Genomic DNA, 15870 nt, shown 5'->3' with positions numbered 1-15870 from the left:
CTCTTCTCCTCTCTTCCTCTTTCCTTCCCCCTCTCCCCTGTTTCTTCACTAAAACAATTCACTGTGAGTTATTCTGGCCTCTGACTTAAATTAGAAGCCAGACGGAGCTGCAGGAAGAGAGAGAAGACAGAAATGGAGGGAGAGAGCCAGAAGAGAAGAATGGGGGAGTTTAGGAGGAGAGAAAAAACCTCTGGGTCCTTTATGGCTTGTGAGATTTCTTAACAAACAGACAGACAGGCAGACGGAGGGTCCTGCTCCGCGCACCATCTTCCCATCCACCTCCGGCAAAATCTCATTTGTCGGGGATTCGGCTGAAGACCAGAGGATAGAGAGAGACAGAGAGATCGAAGAAGAGCAGCAGCGGCGGCAGCAGACTGGAGCCCGCCCCTCCGTCAAGCCCGTCATTAGCTATGCACAACAAGACAAACTGCTGACACAAAGTCACACAGCGTGCTGAGCAGGGGCTTGTGGGTAGGCAGGAGGAATCCATCCCTCCATCCCTCCACCTGTCTATTGACATCCCTGGCTCTCCCTCGTCCGCCTCCGGTTTTTGCAATTACAATCAAACGGCAGCATCCAGGCCCCGAAGCACTGACTGACGGCTTGGATTAACCGAGCTGTGGAGAGGCCTTGGGATGCTGTGTGTGTGTGGGTGTGCGTGCATGTGTGTATCCTTGCCTGTCAGCCAGTTTTCCCGTCCATCTCTGTGTGCATACCACATTGCTTTGTATGTGCAGCATGTTCCGGCATCAGCGTTGATGTGTGAGTTTCTGTGTCTGTGTGTCGATCTTGCCTATCATTTGATTCTGTCTGTACGTGTGTGTGTTTTCTATATCATCGTGCACTCTAAGTTTTTGTGTGTAAATGACAGGGAAGGCAATGCATACAGTATGTATAAAGTGGTGCATTAGCATGAAAAGGAGTGACAATAACAATGCAATCAGGCATTTCAATTAAATCCCACTATGTGGATCATTTGTTTCTGTTGGCTGGATCTGAAATGTATCATCAACTGATTATTTTGAGGAAACCAAGTGACTTCAAAGACTGATAGATATTCATGTGTGACTTTAGCAGCGTCTTAACAATTAAAGGCAATTAGAGGAAGAGTGAGCTCAAATATAATTTACTGAATAATACAGTACACTTCCAAAAATGCCTAGATAGAAATAACAACGATATGTCATGAAAAGTGACACCGGCAAATCTGAATTCTGAGGATATGGAAAGAAATCAAAAAGCTGAGAGGAGAAAAAAATAAGGAGAGCACGCACGTACACAAACACACACATTCTCTGAATTAACTCCGCCGCTGCACGGCTACAATCGAGGTAAGCCACGTCAAACATGCAACCGTACAGAAAACCTTCCCTCAGAAGGCAGCGAATAAAAGTGCGAGGAACAAAAACACGTCAATCTGCTTCGTCCAAAAGAATCTGAGCTGCTCTGCTGTGTCTTCTGCAGGATCGCTTTCTTTAACTCTTCCCTGCTACCCACCAACGTCATCCATCAGAGATGACAAATGTGACATGACAGCTCTGCTTGGGGAGCTGCGGCGGCTACAGACAGAAAACTACTCGCAGCACAGTGTGCGACAAGGGGAAGTTTGTCGAGACAAAACCACATATTTAAATCCACTGATGTTGGTGTGTCCTGCAAGGTCTGTGGGTACAGCTCTAACAATTATCTGATTTGTTTTTAGCACTCAAATTAATCTAAATATTCCCTTTAAGAACATTTTAATCTTAGAAATAAAACAGAGCTGTCATTTTTAATTTAATACTTTCATAATAACTCATTTAACAAATTGGTATATTCACAAACTAGGCCCTCAGGACATCTGTAATAATTGGCTTTTTAGAAACAGAAAACTTTTTTGCCGTGATACCATCATGTTTTTGCTGCACACTTCTATGTGATGACACGATTGAGTTTCTCTCTTCTAAAGCCAAACACCTGTCTGAGCATTTTAATTGGTCAGTAGCTCTGCCTGCTGCATGTTTTGTCCAAATGCAGCATGGTCTGATCTGTCAGTCGCTCTCTGGTGAAACACTCGGCATCCCCGAGTGAACCCACCCCAGCGATGAGGAGGAACTGTGACCCACAACAGGCTGGACGTCAAATGAAATCTTTAAAAAAAAAGGATTTAAATAGCATCTATGAATATGCCAGCATCACACACTCATTCAGATTCATCATTCATACCAGTCAGCCGTCAAGTTTACATATTCACACTGTGGTTTTTGAGATGGAGCGCGGTCTGGGGGTGCCCTCTGTCTACTCTCTCTCCACCCGGCCCGGTGGAGCAGGGACCAGCTAACCAACCAGAATGTCCTCGCGGAGCTCACCAGCCAGTGGTCGCCCAAGCGGTGTGTGTGCGTGAGGGAGCGTGTGTGTGCGCGTGCGCGTGATGTAAGCACAGGGAAAGGAGAGGTGACAGCGGCGAGAGGCTGATCTAATAAAAGGAGAAGATGAAACGCATGTCAGATGCTGCGGCGAGCAGCTCAAACGCCAGCAACGTTTGGTAAAACACACACGCGTCTCCTCCCAGACAGTCTCCTCCGCTCACACACACACACACACTATCTCTGCCTACACACACACACACACATTCAGACACACACATTTCCATGTGATAGACAGTTTCATAGCGTCGTAGCTGAGGTGTTGGCCTATAAAAAGCAGTGCTGATATGATTTAATGGGCGAGTCTTATTATAAGACTGTCGCTGGGCCAGTGTAATCTGGCTAGCGCTCCAGGGCACAGCGCTGAGACACATGCACTACAATACTCCACAGCAGATAATATTGCTATGTGCTACATTGCTATTATAAGATAGAGCCATTTGCCACACTGATACACCATGTATAAGGCTGTCATTTGGGAAGGAGTGATTTATGACTGTGAGGCATGAGAATAAAGACAGATTATTTTTATTCATGTGTCTTTAGAGGCCAACTTCATTTCTTTTTTGTTTGTACTGCACTTATTTTTATACTGAATCAAAGGGAAATCGTCTTCCGTGCAAAACACACATAACACCATATGGGCTTTGTGGTATTTATATAAGCCCTGTAGAGTGTGGACCACCCACTCAAAAAACTGCACAATGTCACTTTGACATTGATTCTGATTTTGCACTTAATAGAACAAGATCCCTCTGTTAGCTGTCTTCCAATTTTTGCTGGGACTAAATTGCTATTAATTATAAATAGCAGAGCAGCTGTCTTAAAATATATGACATATCTACTAGGGTATTAGACACTGTGGTGATATTGCCTCTCCTGCCACTTTTAATATCGGCACCCTGGCTCCAATCACGGCCTAATAATGGCTTCTCATTATGAGGTGTGTGTGTGTGTGCGTGCAGGAGGGGGGGAGGCTCCAATCTCACCACTTAAAAGCCACAGATGACACCTTGTAAAAAGTTAATTTCATTTTAGACATTTATGGAATAGGGCTGTAAATTTAAGCTCTCAAGGTGCACCGTGAGGCTATCAGCTCTGATAATTGAGATACTGAATAATTAGATGTAAGCAATTCATTCTGCACATAAATGCAAAGCAGGTGTAAAAAAAAAAAAAGTGTTAAAACTTTATTTGAGAGCAGTGAGAGAAAAGTGTGTGTTTTCACATCAGCTTCTTGTGGTGACATGCATATAGAGAGAGACAGGGCCATTGTTACCTGGGTGTAGTAGCAGAAAGAGGCAGGAGATGGCGCTGTGCTTGCGGTGAGCACGCTGGCTACAGCATGTGATCAAACTCTCCACAGCAGAAGAGGGTGCATTCAGGATCAGGCGGCGACCTTACCGACTGTTTCATAATATGATGCAAACTGCTGACACAGGCGGTTATCGGCACACATCTAAACAATTAGGAGAGTCAGTGTAGTGTTTCCAATGCGGCCCTCAGATGGACGTGTGTGTTCTGTCATAATCCCAAGATGTTCCCATGGGGATGTTTTGTCAGCAAAACTTGTATAGGATGCATCCAGAAATTCTATAATGATTTCTTTTTTGACATGGGATTATCTGACGCTCGTAGTAAATCACTTTACATGATCCCTCTTTCAATTCAGCCATTTTCTGTAAACACAACCCCGCACATTACACACACAAAAAAAAACGTCTTCACACAACGCGAGTCCACGGTCATTAAAAGACAAGAGAAAATCTCCTCTCTCTTTTTTTTTTTTTTGAGTCTGCCATCTCCCTCCCTCTCTTTCCTGTTCCCTAAGCCTTTCATTACCCTGACTGTCCCTTTTTTTAAACATGGTAAAAGGCAACAAAGGCATTTGCTGCCAGATCTATCTTTAAACTGTTTTAATGTCTTCTTTTCAGATGAGATTGAGTTTGTGGGTGATGAGAGGAAAGGAGAGGAGAGGAGAGGAGAGAGGGTCCACCTGCCTGTGTTACCCACAAACACACACATACACACTCCTAGCTCTTCCTGTTACTCCTCACCAGCCACCTCCTGCATCCGAAGCCCCCCCTCCTCTTCCTCCCCCACTGCCCCCTCCCCTCCCTCTCCTCTCTCATGGCCTCTGTCTTAATTTCACAGGGGAATCATTTGACAGATATTGCCCTTGAAGAGGCAGCCTGTGCCTCGCCACTGAGAGCAATGGGGGGTTGAGGGTTGTGGGGGTAGGAAGAGGAGAATCAAGGGGTGGGGTGGGGTGGGATGTGGAGGAGCGGAAGCGACAGAGAGTGATGGGAAGAATGAAGAGGGGGGAGGTGAGGGGGAGCAGGGTTGGGTTGGGGTGGGGGGGTAGGAGGGTAAAAAGTTATTAAGTGGATGTGAAAATGCAGCGCAGCCAAAAAGGTTAAGTCTGGAATAGGAAATTAAAACTTGCATCGCTTTTGGCTTTAAATAGATTTGGTTTCATTACGGGCGCCAAGGCCAGTTAGAGTCAAATCCCTCTGGAGAAAGAGAGAAAGAGTGGAGGAAAAGAGAGGAGAGGAAGAGAGATGGCGACATGGGAAGGGAGGCGGGCGAAAGAATAGGGAACAATAGGAGAGAGGAAAGAGGCAGACTATCATGCAGTTCACATTCATTTTCAATCTCAGTCTGTTTTTCCCCAAACCCCCTTCCACAGTCAAGCGAATACCAATTCTACATACCATTACTGATTTAATACTTAGACTTTAAGTGGAATCCAAGGCCTCAGCGAAGCATGAATACAAAGGACAGGGGCGGCATTGGCTAACAGGTGTGAAAACCTTTTGACTATTTTTCTCAATCCTTCTGTTTTTGTTTGCATTGACATTTTATGAGTCTTTGGTGACTTGAGTTAATTTTTTGACCCTGGACTGTATGAGATCCGTTCAGACCTGCCGTTGGCTTTTGTCAGATGGAAAAATGAGGAAGCATGGGCCTTTTGTACATATGGCCTTGTGCACCATGCATCTTACAAAGGCCTCATATACATGAAATATACGTGAAGCCATTTGCCTCCTCTTACATTTAAAGTCTGGCCTTGGCTTTAGTGGTGTGGTGGGAGGACGCGTTTCATACCAACAGTTCGCACACGCACACTCCTGCACAGGTTACACAGGCTGACCCTCTCACAGCTCTGGTTATTGCCTTCCTGGTCTCCCAGGGAAGGAGAGAATAGAGAGGAGCTTGACAGATTGAAAGAGAATGGATGAAACGGGGGAGGAAGGGATGGAGGAGAGGGAGCCCAAAAGCGGGAGACACAAACAGGAGAGAAAATGTGATAAAGATGGTGAAACGGAGACAGGAGGAGGTGTGGAGGGAACTGTGGGGGAATGAAAGAATTAGAGATGGATACATCGTCCGAGAGATAAAGAGTGTGCATGTGTGTGCGTGTGTGTGTGTGTAGAGAGAGAGAGAGAGAGGTTGCACTCTTTAGAGATCTTTATCATTTGCCACCTCTGGACATGCAAGTAAACAATGGTGGTAATGAAACGCAAGTGGGTGCATACATGAATAAATAAGATGGTCCAGGCATTTCAAGACTATTCCAGTTGGTAATCGTTAAGAGCCTTAAGGAAATCACACTGAGTCACCTGAAGAAAAAGCAGCTCAGATTAACTGTGGACAAACATTTCACACTCCTGCATTAAAATGACACACTTTGTAATTATCTGTAGGAGGTTACACCAAAATATTGTCTGAAAACTGTTAAGTAGAGCAAACTATAATAGTCTGTGCTTTTAAATTTGCAGGAGGACTGAGCATTTCCACTGTTCCTGGTATCAATGTATGATCCATATGTGGATTATCGTCTATGTTGATATAATGCAAATGTAAATGAATGTAGCATGCACTGCAATCAGAATGATATTGGTTCAGTCACATGTGAAAGTTCAGGTCTCTTCCTGCTATATCAAGAAAATCTGACAAAAATCTAGAGTCAAACCACTTTTCATGGGGGAAAAATAACAATAACACCTCCCTTAACCTGGGATCTGTGTAAGCAAGACTGCTGATCCGAGCTAACGGCAGGTGGAAAAGCCCACTCCTGTGCTCACATGTCATTATCCAGATAAAGGGTAAAGGTTAAAGACTGCATGTTGACATTAGGTGCAAATGGTCAGTTAAGTTTATGTTGCAGCAGTAACAAGTGTAACAGACCTTGTAGCGATAGAAGCAGTAACAGGAGGACATGCAGCACTATGTTTAAAAAAATAATCTGATTTAAATAAGATACTTCCTGGAATTCAATATGCAGCCTCATAAACCAAGGCTTCATTAGGCATGTGTAAAGAGGGATCAGAGTGAGAGAAAGTGAGAGGTAAACAGAGGAAAGGCTCCGTCTCCACGGTGAGGGGAAGCCATTTTCTTTCTTCCAGCGTCCTCTCCTCTCTCTGGCAGGGACAGCAAGCAGCGGCATCTCTACTGAGAGGGAAAAGACGACGCAGAGAGGAGGAACTCTGCTCCTCTCTGGCCTTCTGTCTGTGTCTCTCTGTCTCTGTACACCAGATTATGAAAATGAGTGGGAACCAGTGACCCCACAGCTTTCATTGCATATTCAGGGGGGAGACGGAGGGAGAGGGGGGGGCGAAACTCTGGATACTAATAAATAAAAAAGAGAGAGGCAGACTCTTTTTCTCTTTCTCTGTGTGTGTGTGTGTGTGTGAGTGGGTGGACAGTAAAAGACACAACACACTCTTGCAGAACAGTCGCTACACCCCACCCCACACCGCACCACACCGCACCCGACACACACACTCATGATCGCCTGATGACAGATAAAAAAAGAAAGACAGAGGAGACAGAGAATAGTCACTGTCGCCTTAATACGAGAAGCAATTTACTATTCATCCTCTCCAAAGAATAGGCGATAAATACTTGATGAGAGCGATGTGCAGATCCAGCAGCAGCAGCAGCGCACAGCTCAACTACAGCATAACACACACACGCCTTATTGTTTGTGTTGAGTGAAATAAACGCAGTCACACAATTAAAGACGTGTTAAGTAAGCGTGTGACATTTTCACAGGAGTTCATGTTTGACAGTATATTAGCGTGAGAATGGATTTGTGTGTGTGTGTGTGTGTGTGTTTTCTCTCTCTGTCTGTCTCTTCCAGACTGGGAGTGAGTGAGTGAGTGAGTCTCCATGGTGCACACCTACACTAGGTAGCTCACAGTTGCTCATTGACAAACATGAGCCGTGCCGCCGTAAAAACATTCTCTCCAGACAGGACGGAGGGGAGAGAGGGGTGAGGGGGTGCGTGTGTGTTGAACGCACAGTTTTTATGTGACTAAGTGTGTGTGAGAGAGAGAGAGAGGTGCTGAGATAGACAGAGCTGAGAGCAGCAGCCGTCACAGTGAACACCGTGAACAACAGTAATCCACGATTTCTAAGGACACTTCTTTTTTAAACGTGGCTGACTGACCGACTGACTGACTTTCACTTCACACTGACTGCTCCTGAATCCAAACTTTTCCATGAATATCACACTATGCATGCAGTTAGCCCAGTGTTAGCTCAGGGCAGCTTATCTAATTGAGGGAAGGCTAGCTCGCCTGCTAGGTGTCAGGCTTCTCTCTCTCTCAGGACAGTGAGCAGACTGACTGGGTTTGACTGACATTTCTCTCACACTTACTCGGCGTGATAATTTACACCTGAAGCCTTCTCGCCGCCATGCGTAGTTCGAAGATGTCACATAATTTGCATCGAGACAAATTTTCGCACTTACCTCTGCCTCTGATAACCTGTCATGCAGAGGGTTTTGGTTTTTATTTGGTTTGAAGATATATCCATTTCTAAGATTTCTGAGCCTAGGTTTTATTTGTGCAGTGTACAGCACAGAGATATCTTTTTTTTTATTTATTTTTTTTAATTCAACCGCGACATTTCTATCCTCAGCACTCTGGATAATCCTCATACTTCGCTGTGAATAGTTTTCATGGTGACTGTGGAAACTCTCTCACACACCACACCTCACCACAGGCCTGCTACATGAAATAATTCTTTGTCTGTCATTTGTTGCACGTTATAAAGTGAATAAAGCAAAAGCTTTGAAGAGACCTTGCTCAAAGGCGCTTAAGCAGCAGCAGTAGTTAAAGCAGAACAAAGCTTTATTCATTAATCTGCACCTTGGAGTTCAAATCTGTGACCTTCCTGTCGCACCTAGACCATAGAGCTGCCTCTCTGTGGACTTCAGAGAAAAAATGTGATTTGAATTCAGTGAGAAATGAATCATCTTATCATGCTGAAATGTAAAATCAGGTCTTTTGATGTTACAAATACAGTATCTGCAAACTGAGTTGTATACAGTCACAAATGCTCCCTTCCAGCATTATCTGGACACACACACACACACACACACACACACACACACACACATGAACTCTTTTCACTTAGCGAGTGCTTCTCTCGTCTCTTGGCATCACGATGAAGGCCAAAGCCAAACTCTAAGTGCACAGCTTTCCATTTAGGTCTAAAATACGACTCTTCTTCCCCCCGCAAGGGAGGACAGCACTATAGAGTGTGTGTGTGTGTGTGTGTGTGTGTGTGTGTGTCAAAGAGAGAGAGAGAAAGAGAGAGAGAAAGAGAGAAAAGGAGAGAGTGAGAGCACAGGGTAAAGACGGTAAAATGTGATGGGCTGGCTGGCTTTCAAGGTCTACTTTATAGCCAGAGAGCCGAGGCTGGGATTGGTGCTAATGTGAATGCCTGTTTCTGTATATACCATACATTTATGTATGTGTGTGTGTCTGTGTTTGTGTACATACAGCTCGCACGGACGGAGAGAGTGAGCACTTCGGCAATGACAAGTAGGTAAACAAAATCATCCGTGCAGAAAAAAGAGAGATGGAGATGGACCACGTAAGAGCGCAGATAAGGAAACGGGGAGAAAGGAGGGACGTTTCTGAGAGGAGAGTGAAAGAAAGGAATGTCTGATGGGCAAGCAGGGAGAAAGAAAGGGGGGAAAAACTCTGAAGAAAAGGATAAAGACTGGAACAAAAAGAGAGATGCAGGATATGAGAAATAAGAGGAGGAAAGAATTATGAGGGGAGCATAATAAGAAAAGAAGGAAGAGGAAATGATGGGAGAAATTTAACCTCTATGCAAATACTGCTGGGGGCCTCATTTTAAAAATATATCCTTTACTACTTCGGTCTGAAGTATCTGAAAAATAAAGTGAGTAACTGAATAAAAAAGGAGGGAAAGAAGAGAGACAGAGGATGGGAAGCCAGAAAATATACCACGGTAATAAACGAAAAAGACACTAGAGGATTTTTTTTTTTAAATCTTCAACTTCATGTAAAGTCTAATAACAATTCAATATCACACAGTATAAATTATACAGGAGACGGCTCCGTAATGCATTTGCTACCAAATGTAACAAAACCACAGTCATTGCTCCTCCATCCTGAAACTCATCACTTTGGATGCAGAGGATGAGCCTACACATACAGCAGTGGCATTATGGGAAACCGCCTCCTGCCTATAGCCGAGGCCCTTGATGTATGAACCACATTGTTGTTGTTTTTTTTCCAACGCCATCATCAGCAGCAACACGAGCACGGTTACTAATCCGGCCACTCCACACCAGAGTAAGTAGTTCATGTTCATGAATACTGACAGAGAAATGTGCATGTGTTATTATGTCTGAGCATGTTTATTTTATGTGTGTGTGTGTGTGTGTGTGTAGCATGGTTGTAGCATGTGTAGCACGAACAAGTCTTTCAACATCTGTATGCGCCTCTGCCTCCCTGTTCCTATCCCTCCTCCCTGTGTTTCCTCTCCATACAGCTCAGCCATGATGAAGTCCGTCGCAGGGTCCCCGACCCAATATCCAATGCCTAATAAACTAATACATCATTAATGAGAGGGAGGGAAGGAGGGAGGGAGGGAGAAAGGGATGCGGGGAAAGAGAGATGCACTGACTCCACTGCCGGGCTACAGCCAGCTATTGCTCCACAGCTCAATAGGCTTTCTAACAAGGCTCTGTCCTTGAGAGAGGCTGCATACTAAAAACTTCTCCAACGGCCGACGAGCCAAGCAAGGGGAATTCATAAACAGAGGACAGAGAGAGAGGAGGGAGGAGGGAGGAGGGGGGAGGTAAAGGAGGGCAGATGAGAGAGGTTCTTAGAAACGGAGGGATGGAGAGGGAGAGAGAGAGGGAGGAAGGGAGGGAGGGAGGGAGAGGAAGGAAGATGAATCATGTTCTGCTTTAATTGTCCTTCTCTTATCTGACTGGTTTGGGTCAGACTGTCTGTCTGACGGACTCCCGGTAATGACACATGATCAATAACCTGTTTATTAGTTTGTTTGTCTGACGCTTTCAGCCTGTGGTTGTGGAGCGTTTCTATCAGGCTCTGTGTGTGTGTGTGTGTGTGTGTGTGTGTGTGTGTAATGAAGAGAGAAATCCCACGGGCATAAGTGGGTAGTAAAAAAGAGGGCGCCACTTAGCTTTACAGCATCTCCATAAAAACTAAGCGAGGGAAGCCCCGGATGGATCGCTAACAGGTAGACACATTGTTTACACATATGCAGAAAATGCTCATATTTGGATACACTACTAGACACACACACACACACAGACAAAAACACCTATTTTAGAAAGGGAGAGCTGAAGACCCCGCTCATCAGCTGGTTGCACGGTCATAAACACACAGACACACTCAGACATGCATACGCGCACACACATACACACAAATTGGACGCCTCTAAGCAAATACTGCCGCAGGCCTCATTTGAATAGAGATAATTGAAAATCAGACTTGTTTATCAGGCTAAATAGAATGACAGACACTCACAAAAGGAGGCAGAGAGAGCGAGCTTAGCGAGTATTTGCATAATGTTCATGGCTGAATGATTTCTAGGTCCATTAGGCCAAGGAAGGACATTGTAGAAGTTCACTTTTCATAGCTGGAGCTAAATGCTGAAATATGACTTCATTTTGAGGTGTTACTTTAAAATGATGTATTGGCATTTCAATGCTGACGCTGAAGGTGCTGGAAGGGGGATTTGGGGAATATGCTCGATGAAATTAAAAGAAAAGAAGAAGGGGAAAAGGAAGGAGCAGGGAGAGGAGGAAGGGGAGGTGGAGGGTGGATACAAATGCTCGGGAGAGATTTGGGAGACTGTCCAAGACTTTCATTATCTCTGATGCAAATGATCAGACCCCGTAATTAGGCCTCTCATAACGTTCTCTCTCATTTCTTCGTCTTCTTTTTCTCTCTATCTTCCTGTGATCAGTGGAGCACAGTATGGGGTGGAGAGGGGCGTCGTAGCCCTCTTATGGTGTTTGTTTCTCTCGGGGGCCGCTGGCGTGGCTCAACGCCTGGTCGTCCCCCCTCGGAGTAAATCCATCTCTGATTAAAGCCCGTTCAATTAGTCTCCAAGAAAACATGAAACCGCAGCAGCTAGAAATGAAAAGTGATGTTTGGTCGACATCACACGTCGGTATTTACTTGAACACGCTGTTCTGAGGCATGAAAGACACACCCACAAGCTTAGCTCAACACGAACGGAAACAAAGCAGTCAAATGTAGGGGAACAGGTAGAGAAAGACATCAAAACCAAGAGTACAAATCTTTGAAGAGGAGAAGCAACATGCTGACATCTGTAAGAGTATTAATAAAATACAGAGGAAAAAAATCCCTGTAATGTGTACACAGTGGGATTAGGCCACCAAATTACATTATCACCTGAAATCCAGTAGCCTCTAACTGCTGATGCTAACACCACACAGCTTTTGAGGCAACAACAGGAAAAAAAAACACAGCAAACAGGAGAAATCCTCAGGCTAAAGCCCAAATTGCCTCAGGTTAGCCCTCAGACGATACAACACTGCTCTTGGCCTAACAAATTAGAACTACACCAAAGAGAAAAAATCACATTACCTGGAAGGTAAAAGAAAGAAAGAAAGAAAGAAAGAAATCACAACAAAAGTATGTTTGGATGCATTCTGCAGCCTGAGTGGAGATGATACTGTGTTAGACTACATGACAGCCGCGGAAATCGCAAACTTAGCGAGACAAGGTGCAGAAAAAAACAGAGACACGGTCCGGCCCGGCGTGGTGGCAGTCGGAGAGAACGGATGTGATGTTCTCATGAGGTGAAAGGTGATGGTTCCCCTGCACATGTAGACTGTGACTGGAAGGATTAGCACGGCTAATGAACACGGTGTGACTGACTGACACTTAATAGATATGGTCGGGGGTTAATGTTAGTCAGTGTTCAGTTCAACACGGAGACACTTGACCGTTCTGGTTAAACAAAGGTGTGTGTTAGCGTGTGCTTGAGTATGCATTGTAGGAGATTAGAGAGGTGAAAGGTGATGCAGAGGGTTTCATCTGTCATGTGCATATGTGTGGGTTGGAGGTGGTGTTGGACTGCTTGTCATTCTTGTGATAGGGTAATGATGGTAATGATTAGTTGTGGAGGAAGAGGAGCACAGGGAGTCATCTGGAGGACTTGTTGTTCCTCTCCTTCTGCTCACTGGCTCTGTTGATATTTATAGTTTATTAGGATAAAATATGGCTTTAATCAAAACAAAATTTCAAAGGCAGTGCTTATGTATATGACAGATTCACAACACAAAAGTCAAGACGGATAAAATATAAGCATTGGCAATAGATCAAAGAGGGAGAAAAGCACATTTATCCAAGTTAATATCCTGGCTCACTGCCCCCGTGTCAGGTACAGCCATCCAAAGGTAAAAGTCAAAGTCAAGATTCCCATTTCCCTGGTGAGATGGGGTGATTAGCAGAAGGAAGAAAAATGGCAGAAAGGAAGGATGGATGAAGTGATGGAGGCCCCACTAAAGACTAAAGGCTCTGGAATACAATAAACTGTAAATCTGAAGCTAAATTTGAAGCCAAGTGATGATAAAATAAAATAAAATAAAGTGAAACAAAATAAAATAAAATGAAATATTCATATTAGAGTAACTAATTAAGTTGTCACTAGAAGGTGAAGCCAAAAGTTTATTTTAAGATAGGATGAATGAACTAAGATATTATTTGACTTGTTGACCTTACTGTCCCTCCACAATGTGTCCATCACTGGAACCCAACACATGGTGCTCTGGCTAAGACGGGTAGAGAAATACAGAGTCAGAGAAAAATGAAAAGCAGAGGACAATGACACACTACCTCCTTTGGGAATAGGAGGATGTGGGGGAGCAGAGAAGAGGAAGATGAAGAAAGGAGGTTGGGAAGGAGAGGAGGAAGAGGAGGAGAGGGCAATTTGGTTTCCACTCTTCTCTAATCTAATATGTGTAACTGTGACTGATTCTCTGTCCTAAACCAGGACCCCAGACACAGGGAAAGGGCACCAAACTTCTCCGCTAGCCTGAGGGAGATGAACCAAGGAGGGAGAGGAGGTGGAGAGAGACAGAGAGAGAGAGAGAGGGAGAGAAGGAGGGGAGAGAGAGAGTGCCAGAAGGGCAAAATAATGTGTCAGCTCTGGTGAAAAAGAGCGATAGAACCAATTCCAGAAATGGGAGAGAGATATTCCCAAAGCTTGTGTATTATTGCCAGGATGTTGGACAAAGCAAATATCTAATACAGCGCAGTAAATCCTCAGAAGGTGTGTGTATGTGTGTGTGTGTGTGGGCATGAAAGGATGAGGACTCCACAGAGAAACACCAAATCAGAAATTTTTCACAGCACCACAGGAACATGCTGACTGTAAAGCAAAAAAAAAAAAAAAAAAAGTGCGTGTGTGTGTTTCCATGCTTGTGTGTGTGTGTGAGAGAGAGTCTTTTAGAGACTGAAAGAGCAGCGGCTGTGGTCCTGTTTGGTGACTCCCACTGCAGCAAAGCTAAGGTTAGCTATTTGCTCTTTTCACACCTCACAGAGTAAAAAAAGACAGAGAAGCGATGGGGGAAATTCAGCCATTAAGACTTCCCAAATCCCCCTTTTCACCGCGGGGCAATATCCAGTATGGCTGGCTCTTGCCTCCTGCTTTGAGACACTAATACCTACCAAAATGCCACACACACATGCACACAGCCACAGCCATGGTCCTGCATTCTCCATTAGCTTATTGATTTTGGGAGGGAGAAGGGGTTTAGGGCAAGTTCTCTCTGCGGGGGATGGCTCAAAAGACAAGGTCAGCAATGCACCAAGTAGAAGAAAAGCACTCTCGTTCTCTGAGACATAAATATCTGTTGTTTCATCCATAACTTCAATGTATGCACAGGCAGGGTGAAAAGGAAACGTCAGTCTTGTCTTTCAAGCAAAACAAAATCACCCTATTCAAATGTTACAATAATGTTATGAGATATATCACTTGACATGATTGACAGCGTCCCTCCTTCACAGAACACAAGCAGCTTAACTGTGAACAAAGTGAACACAAAAGAAAAGTCCCTCCCATCTTTGGAGATGTGTTTGCCTCAAATCCTCGAACGTCCAGATACACACACACAAACAAACAAACAAACAAACAGCTCTTCACACTGCTGACTGCAAATGTAAGTAATGCAGAATTTAACAGAATCTGCAAGTTAGAGTCACAAAATGACACAATAATGTTGGACCCGAGTGATGTCAGTCACATAATGTGTTCAAAGCAAATTGATGTGAAGAGCATCTGTGGTCAGCGGGGTCAGAAAAATACTCTCTACACTTGAGCTATGAATAACACAGTAAGGCTGGAGTCAATATAGTTGGAGTACAAAAGATGTGCTTAAAGGATTTTTGTACATGTCCATTGAGTGCAGGCTTCAGCACAGATTAATGTGTGAGGAGATAGAATTTGTAGAAAATGTAATTTAACATTTAATGAATCTAAGCGATGAGGAGGGAAAGTATTTAGATGTCTTTGATGAGCTGGAGTCATGACTTTAGGTATATAACTGTCTTTCCCACTATATGATATCAAGAATACTGACATAACAGTGTCAACTCTTCAGTCCCTGCCTCCCCTTTGTCCTCTGTGTGGCAATGGAGATCATCAAAATTGATCAAAACCTGATAGGAATCGCCACTTTGACGCATGGACACGCTCGCATCTCTCTCATCTGTTAGTGGTCAAAATCGGAGACATTCTTCATTCATGACACCCCGCCTCGAACTCAGCCCCCATACGACTGTCCCTCACAGCCACTCTTACATTCTCACAATACACTCTCAATGTCAGATCGCTGCGCCATTCAAGCGTACGCCTCTGAGGAGCACAGAGACGGACGCGTTTAGGCATTTAGTGTGAATAATATGGAGACACACACTCTTAAGTAAGAGTGTGTGTGTGTGTGTGTGTGTGTGTGTGTGTGTCCCGGTGCCTGGTGCATATTCAGTATGTCAGAGATGAGTAGCCATGCACGGCTCTTAGATAAGGCCTGTTACGGGGCCCTTAGAGGGACAAGCAGAGCGGGGGAAAGAACATCTGAAAAGGCACATTCTTCTGTGGCGATCAGAGGAACCCTCATTCACACAGAACGCTC

The 15870-nt window shown here is 44.5% G+C and overlaps 1 protein-coding gene across 6 annotated transcripts in view; it reads right to left on the bottom strand.

Moving 5' to 3' along the window:
* Positions 1-15870, bottom strand: part of LOC146964100 (AT-rich interactive domain-containing protein 1B-like) — a 207650-nt gene that overhangs the window by 67268 nt on the left and 124512 nt on the right. The gene's annotated exons all lie outside the window — the stretch shown is intronic.

This window comes from Trachurus japonicus, chromosome 22 (assembly GCF_045865225.1).
Source record: "Trachurus japonicus isolate A0001 chromosome 22, Traja_1.0".
NCBI lineage: Eukaryota > Metazoa > Chordata > Actinopteri > Carangiformes > Carangidae > Trachurus > Trachurus japonicus.
The sequence above is the reverse complement of the archived record's forward strand: the minus strand, read 5'-3'. Positions and strand labels throughout refer to the sequence as shown.